The sequence below is a fragment of the Pleurodeles waltl genome, chromosome 5 (genome assembly GCF_031143425.1).
Source record: "Pleurodeles waltl isolate 20211129_DDA chromosome 5, aPleWal1.hap1.20221129, whole genome shotgun sequence".
NCBI classification, from domain to species: Eukaryota; Metazoa; Chordata; class Amphibia; order Caudata; family Salamandridae; genus Pleurodeles; species Pleurodeles waltl.
Window position 1 is genome coordinate 873946786 of NC_090444.1, and position 21248 is coordinate 873968033.

A 21248-nucleotide genomic window follows, 5' to 3' on the forward strand; every position below is an offset into this window, starting at 1 on the left:
GATGTCGTCCCTTGGTCTGGGGTGCTGTCCCATGGCATTGACCCTGTCCACGATCCTCCGCCATAGCTCCATCTTCCTAGCAATGGATATCTGCTGCATCTATGCTACAAAATAGCTGTGGTTCTACCCGGATGATTTCCTCCACCATGACCCTTAGCTCATCCTCAGAGCATCTGGGGTGTCGTTGTGGTGCCATGGGTGTTATGTGAGTAGTGTGGGTGAGGGTATGTCGGGTAATGTGTTGGGGTGTGTGTTGTGAGGTGCGTGGGTGGTGTATAGGTGATGGTGGTCTGTGGCTCTGGTTCTTCGAGTGGTCTTGCTGTTCTTGTCTGGTGGCAATTATTTGTAGTCGTAAAGGGTTGTGGGTAATGTGGGTGTGTGTTTTATAGTGGTGTGGGTGTGTGAGTGTGGTGTGTGTATGGGTGTCAGGTGTGTGTTGTTTGAATTGTCCAATGTGGTGTTGTTTTGTTTGAGTGTGTGTATTTTGAGCACAGCGGTATGTACCGCCAATGGTTTACTGCCATTGAATGTCAGCCGTGGTGATTCGTGGGTCATAATGTGATGGGCGTAGTTCTGTTGGCTTAACGGTGTGGGTTTTGATACCGCCAGTTTATCGCTGACCTTTTGTGTGGCAGACTTGTGTCTGTGGCTGAGTAGTGACGGATTAGTGTGTGTGTGTGTCATAATATGGTGAACGGATATCCGCTGCGACGTTGATATGTTGGCGGCAGTCAGCATGGCGGTGAGTGGGAATTACCGCCAATGTCATAATAAGGTTCTAAGTTCCTTTTTCTGCCTGTTGGGATAGTCCCATCCTGACTCTGAGATTTAAAGTGATAGACCTGTAGTATTGATGAAAAAGAAGAACAAAATAATTTGAACATGTTGTGTAGTTTTGTTAACTAAACTGACTGGTCTCTGATGAAACTTAAAAACCTTAAAAAAAGAAGTACAGGGAATGAGTAGACCATGTAAGTAGAATTATAGTGAAGTGTGAAAGCAAGGCAATCATTCATACAGAATCATCCGTTGAGCCCCAAACATTAACAATCAAGACTACAAACTAGTCCACCACTTAAATAATCATTCACTTAATATATCACTCCTTGGTGCGATAGTAGTTAACTGTTCTAAGCATAGTGGACATTTTCCTATTGTATCTTCTCCTTTCCCATGGAAACAACAAGCATTGGCAGTCTTGTTTATTGTTCTTTACTGGCAGCCCAGCTAGGGAATGAAAAAGGAACGATAGGGATGGGAGCTATTGCCTTCATGTCCTTTAAGTGGATAGGAGGCTTCGTCTGTGCATACTGGTCCAACTCCACTTCATACATGTAAATAAATTGTGAGACTGCATAAGACGGACACTCAACAAATATAAAAGGTTTTTTTATATCCCTTTTATTCATCTTTTTGTGAAGCTTTTTACTATAATGCATGAAAGTTCTGTTGAGGCCTACTGAGTCAGGGAAGAAGTTGTTATCAAACTCAGGGAGTTCACCCATAAGTTGATCAGCTAACACACATGAGCCTGTCCATTTGCCCTCATCCTCCTACTGTGCTGTTTTACGGACAGGGTAAGTTTGTGGTATGAAGTGTTGGTTCATTTTTAGCATGGTCAATCTCTCCACATTTTATGTTGATAGACTGGACGTTCTGACTGTGACAATTGTGCTGTGAGAAAGTAGCCTCTTTCTAGCATGGTTACCCCCACATTTGGCCTGTTTGTGAGTGTATGTCAGTGTGTTTTTACCGTGTCACTGAGATCCTGCTAGCCAGGACCCCAGTGCTCATAGTTTGAGGCCTAATGTGTGTGTTGTCAGTAGTGCTTGACTGTGTCACTGAGTCTCTGCTAACCAGACCCTCAGTGCTTATGCTCTCTCTGCTTTTAAGTTTGTCACTGTAGGCTAGTGACTTCATAGAACAATTTCAATTGGCACACTGGACCCCCCCTTATAGTATATGGTACCTAGGTACCCAGGGCATTGGGGGTCCAGGAGATCCATATGGGCTGCAGCATTTCTTTTGCCACCCATAGGGAGCTCAGACAAACCCTTGCACAGGCCTGCCATTGCAGCCTGCGTGAATTAACACACATGTTATTTCACAGCCATTTTCACTGCGCTTAAGTAACTTATAAGTCACCTATATATTTAACCTTCAGTTGCTGAAGGTTAGGTGCAAAGACACTAAGGCGATCACTGTCAAATGGCCGCTCCGCGGTCAGAAGACCGCGGATGCCATTCTGGCTTTCCCGCTGGGCCGGCGGGCGCCTGCCAAAGGAGCGCCCGCCGGCCCAGCGGGAAAGGCCCTGCAACAATGAAGCCGGCTCCGAATGGAGCCGGCGGAGTTGCAGGGGTGCGACGGGTGCAATTGCACCCGTCGCGATTTTCACTGTCTGCTAAGCAGAACAGTGAAAATCATGGTTGGGCCCTGTTAGGGGGCCCCTGCACTGCCCATGCCAGTGGCCCCTGCACTGCCCAGTGGCATGGGCAGTGCAGGGGCCCCCAGGGGCCCCACAACACCCGTTCCCGCCATCCTGTTCCTGGCGGTAAAAAACGCCAGAAACAGGATGGCGGGAAGGGGGTCGGAATCAGCGCCGCCATGGAGATTCAGCCCATGCAGGGGAAATCCGGCGGGAAACCGCCGGATTCCCTTTTCTGACCGCGGCTTTAACCCCGCGGTCAGAATGGGCTGGGAAGCACCGCCAGCCTGTTGGCGGTGCTTCTGTGGTCGTCGACCCTGGCGGTCGATGACCGCCAGGGTCAGAATGACCCCCTAAGTGTGAGGACACCCTTGCACTAGCAAAGGTGCCCCACATAGTTCAGGGCCATTTCCCGGGACTTTGTGAGTGCGGGGACACCATTACACACGTGCACTACATATAGGTCAATACCTATATGTAGCTTCACAATGGTAACTCCGAATATGGCCAGGTAATATGTCTAAGATCATGGAATTGTCCCCCCATTCCAAATCTGGTATTGGGGAGCCAATTCCATGCATCCTGGGGGCTCCACCATGGAACCCCAGTACTGCCAAACCAGCTCTCTGAGGCTTGCTCTGCAGCTACAGCTGCTGCCACCTAACAGAGAGGATTCTGCCCTCCTGGGGTCTGAGCAACTCAGTCCCAGGAAGGTAGAACAAAGCATTTCCCCTCTCTCCCTTTGGAAATAGGTGTTACAGGCTGGGGACGGGTAACCTCCCCCAGCCTCTGGAAATGCTTTGAAGGGCACAGATGGTGCCCTCCTTGCATAAGCCAGTCTACACCTTTTGAGGGACCCCTTGTCCCCTGCTCTGGCACGAAATTGGACAAAGAATAGGGGAGTGACCTCTCCCCTGTCCATCACCACCCCAGGGGTGGTGCCCAGAGCTCCTCCAGTGTGTCCCAGACTTCAGCCATCTTGCTTTGCAAGGTGTGGGAGCACTCTGGAGGGCTATGAGTGACCAGTGCCACCAGGTGACGTCAGAGACCCCTCCTGATAGGTCCATACCTGACAAGGTAGCCAAACCCTCTCTCAGAGCTATTTAGGGCCTCTCCTGTGGGTTCTCTTCAGATTCTGCTGGCAAGTTTCCTTCAGGAATCCTCTGCAACTACTTCTTCATCCTCTGACCTTGGATCAACTGCAGCCTGCTCCAGGGACCGGTGTAACAGCAACAAAGTATCCACAAGGGACATTTTGTCTCTGCAACTTCAGCTCCAGCTCCAGCCAGCAACTAAAACAGTTTCCATGGTGTGTATGCTCTGGGGACTCCCTGTCTTCATCCTGCACCAGAAGGACTGAAGAAATCTCCCGTGGGGTGACAGAGTCACTCCTCTGCTCCAGCAGGCACCTTCTAAGACAACGACCAGTACCCCTGAACTCTTCTCACAATGACGAGCGTGCTTCTAAGGACACAGAGGTTGGACCCCATCAACATAGACTGTCCTGAGGTCCTGCTGACGGAATTTGGAGGAGGTAATACCTTGCCTTCCCTGGGAGCGACGGTACCCCTGTGTACTGCATCTTCTTCACCTCGTGAGGCCTCTGTGCATTATTTACAAAATTCCTTCATGCACAGCCTGGCCCAGGTCCCCAGCACTCCATCCTGTGACGCTCAACTCGTGAGTTGTTCTCCGGCGGCGTGGAACCTTCCTTTGTTGTGCTGCACCAACTGTGTTTTGCACCTCCTTTGTCCCCATGTCCTGGGACTCCCGTGGGTGCTGTCTGGCATCCTGAGGGCTCTCTAAGGTGCTGAGAGCCCCCTCTTTCTCCTCATACAGAGTTGAGGCCCTCAGGTCCCTCCTGGGTCCAGTCAGCGCAATTCTGACACAAAACACACTTTTGACGTAACCATGGCTTGTTGGTGACTTTCAACATGAAATCACATCTGCATCCATCTTCACATCGTGGGACATCTTCTGCATCATTCAGGAACCAACTGGCATCTTCTTAGGGTGCATTTCTGCATTCTTCGACTAAACGGGGACCCTTCTTTTGCACCCTCTTCTGGGTTGGCAGGGGCTCCTGTCCTTCCTGGAACTTCTTTCGACTTCTGGACTTGGGCCCCTTCTTTTTCAGGTCTTCAGGTCCAGGAATCCAGCAGTTGTTGTTTGCAGACCTGTTTGGTTACTGCAAAATCCCAATCACAATGTGTAGTGCGTCCTAGGGAAACTTGCTGTAGTTTACTCCTGCTTTTCTGGGCTCTGGGCTTGGGTAACTTACTTACCATTACTGTATTCTTACTCTACCAGCGCTTCTGCACACACTACACTTATCTAGGGAGGAATTTGTGATTCACATTCCACTTTCTTAGTATATAGTTTGTGTTGCCCCTAGACCTATTTTTTCCCATTCCATTGTATAGCATTTCCGGTTGTTTGCATTGTGCAATGACTATTTAATTGTCTAATTTTGGTGTCTAGGGTATATATATTATGTATAATACTTACCTCCAGAAGGAGTATAGTCTCTAAGATATTTTTGGTACTGTGTCATCCAAATAAATACCTTTATTTTTGGTGACCCTAGTATTACTTGTGTATGTGTACTGTGTAACTATAAGTGGTATTGCATGAGCTTTGCATATCTCCTAGTTCAGTCTAAGCTGCTCTGCTATAGCTATCTCTCTCAGCCTAAGCTGCTAGAACACTACTACTTCACTAATAAGTGATAACTGGACCTGGTATAAGGTGTAAGTACCCAAAGTACCCACTACAAACCAGGCCAGCCTCCTACATGTGCTGGCTGCACTGAACATGCGCTCAGAATATGCACTGGCTACCAGAAAAGACAAATGCTTTATCGCTAGCCTGCTGATCTCTGGACATTGTCAAAACGTCACACACCAATAGAATAATGGACTTTGATCTAGGTAGTTCTCTTTTGGGCCATCGAAATAGTCTTGGACCATTCCATGACTGGCCATTTGTGCTGCCGGTTGCTCAAACTCTGTTGCCTTTGTCTCTGTACTTGACTTAAGCCCAGCCATTTGAAACCAAGCTATTGCGGAGATTGGCTTCCGTTTTTTTGTTGCTGGTGTTGCTAGTCCTGCTGGTGTTTCTGGTGATGATGGTGATTGCTGGGACACAACAGCACTGCCCTCCCTGGAGTTTGAGGATTGTACACCAAAACCACTGCCCTGGACTCTAACTTCCAGCTGTTCTTCTTCCAGATCTCTCAGTTGATCAATAATCCAAGTTTTATAAAGTAAAGCATCCCATTCTGAAAAAGGAGTGAAAGAAACCAGTTTTTTTTGTACTGTGGATCAAGTATTTTGTCACATATGTACTCTTTGGAGGACATGATCTCTCTTTGCAGCCTTGTCTTAACAGCCAGATGAAGGACTGAGCTCCCAACCAACTCATATGCTTAATTGTTCACAGTGGCGAACCTTTGCAACGCCATTTTCAACTGGTCCTGTTGCAGATGCAGCAACTGGATTGCTTGGCTCATCATACCTTCCTTCATGCTGAATTACTGTGGGAAAACCTCAAAAGGAAATAGGATTTGGGCCATGCATTTGACTAGCCCTCATTTGTTCATCTCCATGGGCATGCTTGTCCTAGTTGCATCCCCTCATCTTTGAAGGACATAGTCAGTGATCAGTCTGTACTGCTCAAACAGATTTTGCAACACATAGTAGGTTGAGTTCCAACCTGTTGGCACTTCCTGAATGAGGGCTTTAATCGGTACTCTAGTAGCACTCTGAATGATTCACAACTGCTTCCGTGCTTTAAAAGAATGACTGAGATTCTTCAGCAGGTGGCCAGTATGTTGCTGACTATATCTTCATTATCTGAGAAAGTCTTGCACAATCAGATTGATGCAATGCACCAAATCCATGATGAACAACACTATTGTTGCATGCAACCAATGCCCTTAAAATATTCTTATCACTAAGATCTGCAGATAGCTCTTGAATAACCCCCACAAAAGAGATCCAGTGTGCAGTGTTATACGTGTAATCAGTTGCTTGATGACTGGTTTACATCTCTGACATCAAGTGGATAATGTGAATAGCACTCTGCAGCGTAACGTGGGCAACCAAATGCAGCACATCATGAATAGGGCTCCAGGTTTTATGCTATTTATTTGTTTAACATTTTGGCCTTCATTTATCCATATTTAATTTGTGGTCATTTTATTGGCATTTATCCATATTTATTTTATATTTTTAGAATAAATTGAGCTGTAAAATGGTATAGTTCCGCATTTACTTAACCTATAGCATGCACTGATAGTTGGATGCTTGTCACATTTTAGTCAAATATAACAAAGCCACTACAGCAACAAGAAAATGTTTGCATTATTTACAAAATGTATGGTAAAATATTTCTGTATTAAAAGGAATCTCATCCTGTTTTAAATCCCCATGTTGTCGATCTGCTTAGCAGTTGATCGGGAGTTTATGGAGGACACCAAAGAGAATCACTCACAACAGGCTCAATTTTCTGTATTTTTCCACTTTTAAAAAATAAATACAGACAGGAAATAGGTTGTTTTCTGTCTGTATTTATCTGTAAAAATCAGTAAAAACGGAAAACTGGAAGCCTTAATCCTGATGGAGTGCTGGAACAGCAACTCAGGCATAATAGGTCCAACTGGGATCCTTCTATATCAGGCAGATGGCCACCACAAACTCAAAAAGTCCCACTCCGTCCTCAAAAGACAAAAGAAAGAGGTCCAGTGCTAATATTTTAGCCAGCATCCTGTTGTACTAATATGGCATTGGGTGGCTGCATTTGTAGGGCCATTCGTGCCTAAACATGCACGTAATTGTAGCATGGATTATTTTCTTTTGTAGTGCCACTGACACAGGCAACGTCTGAAGAGAACCAGAAGGTAGTAGACTCAATGTGCATATTTGGGTAATTATTGTATGTGACAGAGATGATTGCATCTGAGCCTTGTGCCACTTGGAGGTTGCGGATGCAGGTGCTACTGGCACATTGCAGCAGAAAGGACTGCTTTGTGTAATGCCGTCATCCTCTTCTCCCTCATGACCACCTTCTTCTTTTATCACTGTGCCCTCAGCTGCTTCCTGTCTCTTATCAACACCACCATCATCACCTATCTTTTTAAGGTGGCCCTCCTACTGGATTGTGTGATGTTTTCTCAGATGGGATGCTTGGCCTCAAGTACCACAGTGTGAATTTTGCTTACTTTGCTGAACACTCATGTGGCAAATGGAGCATATTGCAATGTTTTCCTACTGCTTGTTAATCATAAAGAAGTCCCAAGCTAGGGAGGAGAACGGTCAATGCCAGTCCCTGAAAAACTGGAAGTAGGTGGCTGTGCCATTTGCCTCTCTGTAAGGCATACTTCAACTTTGGTAGTGGTCGATGTAGGTTTCGACGGGGGACTTACAACTATGGAAGCTGGTGGCAGTGGTGGTGGAACTATATCTCTCTGAGCAGATTGAATAGGAGGGGTCACTCTGGTGTCATCTGAGCTGCCTCCATGCTATCAATCACTGACTCATCGTCGTCACTTACCACTATTCTAAGGCTTTTAAGAAGTTTCTGTTTCTCTCATCTCTCGGGCGTGTCTCGGATTCTGCAGGGATACAGACCATGTCCAGATCATCAGAAATAGGGTTTAGAGAAGACGATGGAGTACCCTTTCTTTTTCATGGCGAAGACTGTGAAGCCAATGGTTGAAGAGCAACATCTTGCTCAGCAGGAAGCTCAACCTTCTGTTCTGCACCTACTTCAGGAAGAATTGTGGCTGGCTTTGGCTTCTGTTGTTCACTTTCCTGCGACGATTGGGTACTAATTTGTGGGTGAGACAAATCCAGTTAAGACTCACTGCTCCCAGCCATAACTGTGGTGGTTTCCATGCTGCGAGACATGGGATTGGGCTCATCCCTAGGTTGGGGTATTGCTGTTGATGACGTGGGAATGCTGCTCCCAGCCTTTTGCTGCAGAGAAGGGTGCAGCATGTTGACTACATTTTCTTAAAAAGTTGGAGGCAGGTACACCAGTGGTGGCAATATCATTCTTCTATTCCTCCTCACTGGACACTTTTGTGGCAGCAACACCTTTCTTTGGGGCCATTTTCAAGTTCTTTTCTAGCTCAAGTAGTTGCCACTTATAGGCAAAAGCAGAAGCTGAGAAGAACTCAGTTGGTGTGCCTCGCTGATGGCCTTCTCTCTGGATGCACTGTGTATAATGAAAGGGCCCTAATGATGATGTCTTGTGCACCTAAAAGAAAACAAATAAGAAACAAGAAAATAAATCACAGAAAAGTGGCATTTGCAGTTTGAATCTGCAGTCAACATAATTTAGAAAGGTCACATCACAAATAATTAACAATATGGTATCCATTTTAAACTAATATCACATAACATCCAATAATATATAGATTAAAAAGTTTACTACTTGTGTCTCTAAGGCCTAAGAGATGCCTGTGGCAGCAGGGGGTGCAAGTGAGAAATGCAATAACCCTTAAAAATATGATTGCCGGTGTGCACCTATGGCATATGGCAGGAGGCAGCTGCAAGTCAGTCCAGGGGAACTTGAAATAATCCTTAAAATAATATTTCTGGCATGCACCTATGGCCTACAACAGGTGGGGTGTGCGGGCAGGCCAGGGGAAAATTGAATAATTCTTTAAAAAAATACTGCTGGTGTGCAAGTATAGCCTATGGCAGGTGGCTGGTGAAGGGCAGGCCAGAGTAAAATGTAATAATCACTAACAAATTATTGCTGGTATGTGCCTATAGCAGACTGAGGGTGCAGGGAAAAGTCAAATAAATGAAAATACATTGCTGGTGTAGCTTAGTGATTATAAAAAACCTTATGCGAGGGAAGGAGGCACTGGGGAAAATGGAACAAATGCAGAAAAATACAGTACATACATACTACATTCATCCTCAAGCACATTAAACTCTCATCAAGGAAAAAAAATGAACAAAAAAACAAAAGGCATAGGCTTATTCTATCAGTGTCCCTTGAAAAGCCTGGCTTTAAAAAGTGGAAGAAAATGAACACACTGGCTACACAAAATAGCCACACAGGCACATGGGATTCAAGGGCAAAAACATGGACAACAAAGAACACATGCAGTCCTATGGCAAATGCAAAGTACACTGACTACAAAATGGCTGCCACACGGACACCAAGGTTAAAGGAATGGAAAACAAAGTACACATGGAGGCCTATAGCAAAAGCAAAGCACACTGACTACACAAAACAGAATGACCAACCAGCCACATGGCATGGAGAACAGAGACAAAATTGTGGCCTGTTGCAAATACACACACACAGTAGGCACACTAAGAATGGTCACATGGCCAGCAATGGAAGGAGGCAGGGTAAACACGGAAGAAAATACTACATTGATTAAGCAATGCCAAAAATGAAATAAATTAGCTGTCATCTTTAAAAATTCACCAACCACAAACATCAAGGCATCAAAAATTACCCCACAAAAATACTTCAATACTTTGAAGAAAAGTGTAAAAAATACCATAAAACACATTTTGCATTTAATACAAGGCCAACCCTAAACCAATAAATGTTTAAAAAAAAACATGTACCACATACACAGCACAATGGTGTATGTGGTGCTGGATGTTCTCAAGGTTCCTACTTAACCCTATGTATATGCTGAGTGCATAGCGGGTGTACCCTTCTGCTTGGACCGATTTTGGGGATTAGCCTCAGCCCCATACCTGGAAATCGTGGCAGGAGTTAGCCTGTGATGTAAAAGGCAATCCTCTCAGGAGGCTGGTAGGTCAGTGACAGTCAAGCTGCATGTCGCACAGCATGCATTTAAGGGTAGTCACGGCTGCAAGCCCTCTGCCGCCTCTGGATCTGTGTATGCTTATATGTTTATATAATAATAATCCATACTGTATAGAAAGTCCAGTTCAGCTGCAATGCTGTATCTAGGTGTTAGAATCTGTCCTGAGCAGGCAACGCAACTAGCATATCACTTGCAGGGTTCTTTAGGTTTGGGAAGTAAGTACTGAAAATATGTTCTGCAAAGTTTAACTAAACAAGCATCTTATTCTTTGTTTTCCTAGAATAAAAGCAAGCTGATAAAATTGTGTAAAAAACAATCACCGCTAAAAGCAGTAAAAGCATCCTCACTAAAATGAATAAAACTATGAACTGTAAAACAAAGCTAAAACAGGGCTGACCAACTCAGGTTCTAGAGACCCTAATAAATATATATATATATATATATATATATATATATATATATATATATATATATAAAGAGAGAGAGAGAGAGTGAGTGAGAGAGAGTACTGATATCTGGTTGGCTGCCAACATTTCAGTCACAAAGGGTTGCCAGCCATCTTGTGACTCAGCTTCAGCCGAGTCCCAAAAAAAAGAAAAAAAACAAGAAAAGGGGCCAAAGTACGAACACCCTGATCACTTAACTCTGCTGCTGGGATCCCAGAAGGACCCCGCAAGGGCTGAAAAGCATTGTTTCAAAACATCAGAAAAACTGCGGATCCAGATCTGCGTTGTGTATATTTTCAACGTTTAAAAAAAAAGAAAACAAGTGTTTTCTGCCCTTTTTCTTTTACTGAAGACCCTGGGTGGCCAGGTCCTGGTGGCATGCCAAAAATAAGGATGTTGTGCACAGGCCCCCCGAGCTTGCTGAAGCCCTGGGGACTGACATCTCCCTGGGACGATTATTAGATTGTATGCAGGGGAGCTATGTGACCACCACCTTCCTGGGGCAAAGTGTTTTTCTTAATGTATGGGGGTTCTGCAGACCCAGCGATGCCCCAGGGACTGCCACCTCCCCGGGACCAACTTTTATTATTATGTGGTGGACTGCACAACTCCCACAGCCCCGGGGACTGCCCTCTCCCCAGGGCTAAATGAATAATGTATGTGGGGGGCCCGCACCCCACGCAGCCCCAGGAACCACCACCTTCCCAGGGCAAACATAGTAGTGAATGCAGGGGGACCACCACCTCCCAAGGGCAACAATTTAGTTGTATGCGGGGTGGCTGCACAGACCCCCTGCAGACCCGGAGACCACCACTTCACCATGGCAAAGATTTAGTTGTGTGCGGGAGGCTGCATGGCCCCACCGGCAGCGCTGGGAATGCTGCACAGCCCTCCTGCAGCCTAAAAAGAGGTTCTGTTTTAGACTCGGGGACCACCACCTCCTGGGAGCAATACAAGTTGAAGGAGCCGGGGACCACCATCCCGAGGGCCAGCTCCTGCTATGTCCCAGAGTGCCCTATCCAGGACGTAGCTATTTGCTTTTGTTGGTGGGAGCTGATACCCTAAGGCAACTATAAATCATGCGCCTGAAATGCAGTTTTATCATCAGAAATTTTACTATAAACATTACATTGATATTATCAATGATGTTATCAAAGATGTCATGAGTGCTGTAATTTGTGGGCAGTTATTTGTGGGGTAATTAGCAGTGCATGGTGAGGGCAGGAATTACCTTTGAGCACGAGTTCTAGTTACTTGAGATAATTCTAACAAACCAGTCGAATTTCTATGATTTTGTACATTTAAAATGTGAGCCTAACTATAACATCCTTGTAACCTTTGTTTTTTTCACTGAATTTCCATTTCATTACTATGTCCCTCATTATGACATTGGCGGTAAATGCAGCTTACCGCTACAGCTGACAGCAGCCAACTTACCCCGGAGGATATCCGTTCACCATATTATCACACACACCAATTCGACAGAATCCAGCCACATACACAAATCCGCCAGCCCAAAGGTCAGTGATAAAGTAGCGGTATCGAAACCCACACCGTTACCCCAACAGAACAATGCCCATCACATTATGACCCATGAATCACCATGGCGGACATTCAACTGTGGTAAACCATTGGCGATACATACCGCCACACCCACAATGGACACCCACGGACAAAACAATACCACATTGGACAATTCAAACATCACACACCTGACAACCATAAACACACCATACCCACATACCCATACCACTATAAAACACACACCCACATTACCCACAACCCTTTACGATTACAAATCATTGCCAACAGAGATACACCAAGACCAGTGACACAACTAGAGCCACACACTACTCACACCTATACACCACTCAGGCACTCTACATTACACACCCCAACACATTACCCAACACACTCTCACCAATAAACCTCACATAACACCAATGGCACCACAAAGACACCCCTGTTGCACAGAGGAAGAGCTCAAGGGTCACGGTGGAGGAAATTGTCAGGGTAGAGCCACAGCTATTAAAATATCCATTGCAAGGAAGATGTAGCTATGGTGGAGAATCGTGGACAGGGTCAACGTCGTGGGACAGCACCCCAGAACTAGGGATGACATCAGAAAGGGGGAAGGTAAGTTCCATAGCAGCAAGACACTAACTCGCTATCCAGAGGACTGGCGGTGGACCCCCACCTCCTCCCCCACAACTCACAGTATGGGAGGAACAAGTCTTGGCAGTACTGCATCCTGAGGGCCTGGCTGGAGTCGGAAGAGGACTGGACTCTGGTAAGTCAACTCTCTACTATTATCACCCCCTACCTGCATGCCATCACATACCCTCACTCCCATCATTCCACTACATCCCACATACCCCACCATCACATCTCATGTATCCCAATGCCAAGCCCTGCATGCTGTACTAATGCATGGACACTCATTACTAAAGCATGCACAGCATAGGGAAACTAACATACCCACAATACACTAACATACAAAAGTGAAAGCTGACAGGCAAATCCAAACATAGAGGGGATGCCAGGGATGTACAATTTGTCATACACATAAACCATAACACATCATTTACATCCCCACAGGTACCCCAGCCAATGTCACCGGAGAGGAGGTGCCAGCACTATCCAGTCCCCCAACCGAAGAGGCCCACAGTGATGACAGAAACTCTAGACTTCGGGATCTCGACGCTCTACCTGGCCCATCAGGGACCACTGAACAGCTGGTTACCCAAGCCCACTCACACACCACCACAGAGCCTCCCCATCAGGAACCAACACCACACCACCAACCCAGCGTACCCACACCTCTGTCCCCAGGACACGTCAATCAGCAGTGTGTCCACCTCTACAGGGACCCCAGGCCACACCTCCCACACAGGACGATCAGGGACCTGAAGTCAGTGGGCACACGGTTCAGGGGACAGAGGCACAGGCCAACAGGGAAACTGGGAGGAGTGCTGTGCGCCAGGTGGAAGACAGGACCGGGGAACTGCCTCTCCAGGAGGCACTCGCAGAGATACTGAGAGACTACCAACATACCCAGGACACGATGGGCCAGATCCTGGACAACGTGCAGGAGAACAGGCGGTTGCAGGAGGGACAGCATCAGGGGATCAGGGAGGACTTGCAGGCCATGAACAACACCCTGATCTCCATAGCAAGGATGCTGGCAGACATGGCCAACATTATGAGGGAGGCAGTCTCACACCAGCGGGCCCCAGCACTAGCCAGACATCTGAACAGCCTTCCGCCTCTGCTGCCGCTAGTGGCCAGGAGGCCCCACCAGAGGACTCTCAGGCCACCAAGACCCCTCCCCCTGCAGAAGGTGAACCATCCCGCAAATGTTCCCTGTGATCCGGACAGAAGCCAGAGACACATGCCAAGGCCCCCGCCAGGAAATGAGACTCTCTTGATTGTCACCCTTGTGTCCCACTCAGTCACCCTGCCCACCTTGAACTGCCATTTCTCCCCTTCCTATGTCCCCTTGGACAATGCACCTGTGCTACAAACAGACTGGAACAATACCCTGGACTTTCCTCCATCATCACCCCATCCCATTGCACTTTCCATCTATATGTTAGCACTTCAATAAACACCCTTTGACAAAACTTTGGGCCTCATTACAACCCCAGCGGTAAATCCCACTTACCGCCGTGCTGAAGGCCGCCAACATACTGTGGCCACGACGGAAATCCGCTACAGGCATTACGACCCACATCTCGTAATCCGCCACAATACAGACACCCACACAAGTCCGCCACACCAAAGGTCAGTGATAAACTGGTGATATCAAAACCCACACCTTCATGCCAACAGGAATAGGCCCACACTATCACAACCCACGAATCAACGCAGCGGTCTTTCAACCGCGGTAATCCATTGGCGGTACACACCGCCGAGCTCAAAATACACACACACTTACAAAACACAACCACATTGGACAATTTGAAATACACACACCTGATACACATACACACACCAGACCCACACACTCACAACACTATAAAACACACACCCACATTACCCACAACCCCTTACAACAACATTTTTGTGAAGAAGCAGAGAGAGAGAATAGCAAACACTACAGCAGCATCCAAAAGCACACAACACCATCACTCATACAACATCCACGCACCTCAAACAACACACCCTAACACAACACATCACACAGCACAACAAACATCACCTCACACATTACCCACACCACATCATGGCGCCTCAAAGACACCACAGGTTTTCTGAGGAGGAGCTCAGGGTCATGGTGGAGGAAATCATCCGGGTAGAGCCACCGCTTTTCAGATCACAGGTGCAGTACACCTCCATTGCTAGGAAGATGGAGCTATGGCGGAGAATCGTCAACAGGGTCAGCGCAGTGGGACAGCACCGAAGAACACGGGATGACATCAGGAAGAGGGGGAACGACCTACGGGGGAAGGTGTGTTTCATGGTATCCAGACACCAGGTAGCAGCACAGAGGACTGGCGGTGGACCCCCACCTCCTACCCCACAACTAACAATATGGGAGGAGCAAGTCTTGGCAATAATGCATCCTGAGGGCCTTGCGGGAGTAGCAGGAGGACTGGACTCTGGTAAGTCATATCTTAACTACCATATCCCTCACCCCACCTGCATGCCATCACATACCCCCACCCTCACCCTCACCCCCATCACTCCAACACCTCACATATGCCCCACTATCACAACCCACCCATCCCAATACCAAGTCCTGCATGTAACACCAAAGCATGGACACCCATTACCAAAGCATGTCCAGTACAGATACCCACATAGACCCCAAAACACTAATCACACATTGGCAAACACAACAATACAAGCACAGGAGTAGAGGGTAACTCACCCAATGCACAAGATGGCACACACAGATACAATAAATATGCATTTACACCCCTACAGGACCCCTACCCAACGTCACCGGACAGGAGGTGCCAGTCATATCCAGTCCCCCCCCACAGAGGAGGCCCACAGTGACGACAGCAGCTCTGCACGTCTGGATCAAGATGACTAGACCGGCCCATCAGGGACCTCTGGACAGTTGGTTCCCCTGCCACTGTCACAAACCACCACTGATCCTCCACCCTCAGGAAACACCCATCCCTTTGTCCCCAGGACATGTCAATCAGCAGTGTGTCCACCACTACAGGGACCCCAGGCAAACCCACCAACCCAAGACAATCATGGACCTGGGGTCAGTGTCATTGGGCACATGGTTCGGGGACAGAGGCACAGGACAACAGGGAAGCTGGGAGGACTGCTGTGCCACAGGGGGAGGACAGGCCCAGGTAACCCACTCTCCATGAGGCACTCTCCAACATCATGGGAGCATACCATCATTCCCAGGAGACCATGGGCACGGTACTGGCCAAGTTTCAGGAGAACCAGCAGGAGGAACACTACCTGGGGATCAGGGAGGACTTGAAGTCCATCAACACCGCCATGGTCACCATTGCAGGGTTGCTGGCAGACCTAGCCAACACCATGAGGGACACAGTGGCACACAAACGGGCCCCTGACACTAGCCTGAACAATGAACAGCCCTCCACCTCCGCCAGCGCTAGTGGACAGGAGGTCCCACCACAGGAACAACAGGCCACCAGCACCCCACCCCCTGCAGAAGGAGAACCAGCCTGCAAACAGTCCCTGAGATCCAGGCACAAGAAAGAGAACATTGCTAAGACCCCAGCCAAGAAATAAGACTCTCCTGATTGTCACCCTTTTGTCCCACTTTGTCACCCTGACAACTTTGAACTGCCATTACTCCACTTCCTATGCCCCCTTGGACAATGCACCTGTGAGACCAAGAGACTGAACTCTGCCATGGACATTCCTCCACCATCACCCCAGCTCATTGCATACCCCCTCCATTGATTAGCACAGAAATAAACACCCTTGAATCACAAATCAATCTGGAGTCAGTCTGTACTTTCGCAAATGTGTAATTGCAACCTCTCAGAAATATAGCAATGTCAATGTTCATGTTCACATACCAATGTTACACAGTTGTTTGGCAGCAGTAAGCATAGCAGAGGGCGCAAAGTGGGACCCAGATCTGTGAAATGGAAAGGCAAAGTGACATGTCAGGGTCCATACACAGAGGTAAAAAGGCAGATTTATGCAATGTCCTACAGTAGTATGATATGTGAGAAGCAGTGCCATCCTCTTACCTGTGTCTCACTGGAAGTATTGCATGATGATGTTGTTTCAGTTGTCTATATCTTCTTCTTCTGCCTCCTCTTCTTCACTGTCCACAGGCTCCACAGCTGCCACATCTAGCATCTAGAATCTAGTATCTAATCATCTATTATCTAGCTGGGATTGCCTTGCGGATGTTTGGTCCCTATACTGTGTACGAATAAGAGTATTAATTTCTCTATTTAATAAAAGTAAGGGGCAGGGTTTTTCTATGCTGTTTCTCTGGGGCTTCTGGCGGGGAATCAAAATAATCTGCTGCATCAAAACAGTAAAACTATCCATTACTTTTCCTGCCCAGCTACCGAGATCATTCAGGGTACTTTCTAGGATATTTTGAAAGCCCTTTGAAACTACCGTGGGACCAGTGTGTTGTTCCTGTTTTAACATTAAGCCGGGGGTGTTGACCTACTGAGCTCCATGGATCGGCGGATTGCGCCTTCAAGTCAAGAGAAATGATCAAAATGCTATGATCACTGAGTGTAATCTGCAATACTACTATCTCCTTTAACAAGGAAAAGGACTGATAGCTCAATACCATATAATCCAGGATTGCAGCACCCCCAGAGGATTTATGTGTGAAGTGGGCTGGGGAATCAGATGGAAGTCTACCGTTAGCAACAATACAATCATTCTCCTTCAGGTACTTGAGAAAGAGCTTCCCACACTTATTGGGTCTTATTTTATGTGGGAAAATACAAATGCTTCCTCCTTTTCCTCCTCCCAAAAGGATGAAAGCCAGTTTAGATCTCTAACCATAATAATATGAATGCCTGGCTCCCTGTCGTAAATCTCCTTGATGTAGTGAAATATTTTACCTAAGAGGTTGTTAAAAGGGATGCAAGGAGGGACATAAGAGTTTATCAATACGAGGGAGGTTTCCTTGTCTCCAAAACCAACACTGTGTAGGGTTACAGCTAAAAACAGGTTATTGGGGCCTCTAAAGCATTCATGCTGCCAGTGCAGCCTATTGGACAGCAAACATGCAATCTCTCCCTTAGCGTGACCACTCTTTGAAGGGATGGCCATGCTGCAGAGAGAATAGTAATTTTTAAACTGCAACTCCCCAGTGAACCAGGTTTCTTGGAGGCAAATTATATCAGATTTTAAGGAATCCAGAAAATCATTTTTTTTCCCCTTTAGGCTTTATGCCTGCCACATTCCAAGATGTAAGGGTAAGCTCATTGCTATATAGATGGGACTGTTATCTGAAAAATTGTGGTAGAGCTACTTAATACTGCTGGTAACCAGTTCCAAGAATGGGGATTAATGCATGGATTGGGAGGTGGACAATCTGGGAAATCCCTAAGTAATACTTCTCGGCCATGAACCCCCACGTGGATTTTTGAGTTCTGATAAGTATGGAAATTAGTGTTGAGGTTAACTAGAGGGGTAGCTGGGGTGGTAGATTTCCATACGCCATTGGAGAACTGGGGAGCCCACTTGGTTAGCCTTGAAACCGTGTCACTCAAGGCAGGTACTACATCAATACCTTTAAATTGTAGAAACTCTAAGTTAAATAAGATTTTGTTAACAATCAATTTGGAAGATACTCGAGACAAGGGACTAAAACCAGAGGCCTTCTGGGAGACCAAGTGTATATCCCTACTTTCAATCAGTCCTAGTGATTCGATATCTGAAAAACATTTTAACAGTTGAGTTCCTTTTAAAAAAAGATTAGCAAATAACAGTATAAAGTCTAAAGTCTGAGTGCCCTTGTGGTAACGCCCCTGTCCCCTTTTAGATGATTGTGGCTGGCCCTCAGCGGACTTAATCCCTGAGATTACTCCGAAGGATTGTGCGGAGGGGTTTAAGGGTGGCCTAATCGGTTGCGATATGTTTAGTTCATTGGCCATAATTGCATCGTTCTTATCAGGGTTGCCAATGGATCGATGAGTTGCGGCCATTGGTTGGGAGGCAGTGGATGTGGGGAGAAGATGTGAAACTAGAACCTCCTGGGTTGAAGGATCTTCCGAGTCAGATTGGTCATCTGAGAATTGTACCTTTCCCCAACTTTTTTTAAGAAATTTCCAGATTGTTTTTTTTTTTACCTTTTTACTTTTTAGGTTGAGCGTTAGCGTTCAGCCTTCTGTATACTAAAGTATACAATAGAGTAAGTTCCAGTGTTTTGATTTGTTAGTTGCAATGTCCTTCAAAATTCCTTGCTTGATAGTTGTCAGTTCTGCCTCTTTGTCATGCCTTTTTTCACTTTGGGGGCAGCACAAAGTACTGTGTAATTGCGCTATGTCCTGTTTATCTCTTCTGTAAGGGACTTTTTTTTGGCATTGGTCTGTTTCACCTCAACAGTGTGGGTGCTTGTTCAGTCCATCCTCCCCACCAGCTCCCTCTGTAAACATAAACCAACAGAAGAGGGGGGCTTTTCCAGGGCCAGCTTACCCTCGCTCTCTTTATTTTCAGTTTGTGTGGCAAGAAAAGTCCACTCAGTAATTTTTTTATTGTTTCCTGCTCTTTCGGTGCCCGTTGCTGATCTCAGCTACACAAATGAAAAAAAAACTCAGCGCGATCACGCTATGTAAACCCCAGCACGATCGCGCTGCGTTTTTTTTCTTTTCATTAGTGTGGCAAGAAAAGTCCCGTTAGGAGTTTACAACGGTAATAGCTCTAACTCGAGCAAATGCACGACCAATTGCATTGAAAATGCTAGTTTTTTAGGGGATTTTAAAGATTTTTTATTTAGCGCCCGTCGCTGCTCACAGTTCCCAGACTTTTTGTTGCATCTTTGGATGTTATCTGTCTGAAGTCGGCACTCGGAATCCTGTCTTGTCTCGCCAGAGCAGTCCTATGTGAGCCGATCATTAGAGTCCCATCCATTTGACACAACTGCTCACAAAAAAAGTAATATAATGCGGACGTGAACCGCTTTTAGACATTGGGGGTGATTCTGACCGCGGCGGACGGCGGTCGCCGCCCGCCAAGCGGTTCCGGCCGAAAGACCGCGGCGGTCATTCTGGCTTTCCCACTGGGCTGGCGGGCGACCGCCGAAAGTCCGCCCGCCAGCCCAGCGGGAAACACCCTTCCCACGAGGAAGCCGGCTCAGAATGGAGCCGGCGGAGTGGGAAGGTGCGACGGGTGCAGTTGCACCCGTCGCGAATTTCAGTGTCTGCAAAACAGGATGGCGGTATGGGCTGTCAGAATCCCCATGGCGGCGCAGCAAGCTGCGCCGCCATGGCGGATTCCCATGGGCAGCGGAAAGTCGGCGGTACACCGCTGGCTTTCCGCTTCTGGCCGCGGCTATACCGCCGCGGTCAGAATGCCCGGTGGAGCACCGCCAGCCTGTTGGCGGTGCTACCGCCAACCTCCGCCATGGCGGTAATTATCGCCAGGGTCAGAATGACCCCCATAATGTAAAGGCACTTACTGTGAGTATAATTACTAACTCTGCTTTCCTATTTTTTATTTTCTTTAGCGACCCAGACTTCGCTGTACTGCGCATGCTCCATGCAACAGCAAAGGCAATACTTGTTTTTGCTTTTTACGGCAGATTCCTGCGGTTATTTCTGTTCAACTACATTATTTTCCTCCTCTTTCCTCACCACCAATGGTGAGTCAACACCCATGTTGACTGTGGCCTTTGATATTATGTCACGATCCGTAATCCATGGCTGCCATCCTATAGGTATTTGCCAGGGAAGTTGTTTATGCTTGCAACAAATATTTTAGAGATTCGATCGGGAAACCCCTCCCGACAGCCACCCAACAATTGCTGACGAAGGGTGAGTCGTGGGGGTGTTGTTAGGGAACTGGAAGGTGGTGCGCTGGATGACTAATGTGTTTGCCGCCGTATCCGTCTGCTTAATGCTTTCTCCCGCACAAGCCTGCGTTACGACGCAAAACATCTAGTACTGTCTCTCATGTAGGCACCGGCCATAGAGGGACTGGCTTGACGGTCAGTTCAACTCTTCAAACTGTGACTGTATACCAGTGACTGTATACCAGTTCAAGTTGGCACATGTCTATCATATGCAAAAACAACAAGTGATGGACGGAATGCTGAACATTGTCAAACATTCACCCCCAGTCACAGATCTGGGTTTAATCCATCGTTTTTTTGCTGCCCATGCCATTCCAGTTTGGACCCAGCCATATGCAAATCAGTCTTGACCCTGTTCCCCATGGGAACAGTCCAGCCCGAACTGCTAGGCCAGGTCTTCCCTGGACTGGTATCAAGCATCCTGGGACCGGTTTCGGGGTTTCACCCCTCATCAGCCAGGCTAGCTTGAATCCAGTGGCATGGGAAGCACGGGACCCACGTCTGGGCATACCCTTCCCACTTAGGGCGACAAATGCTAAAACAACAAGTGATGGACGGAATGCTGAACATTGTCAA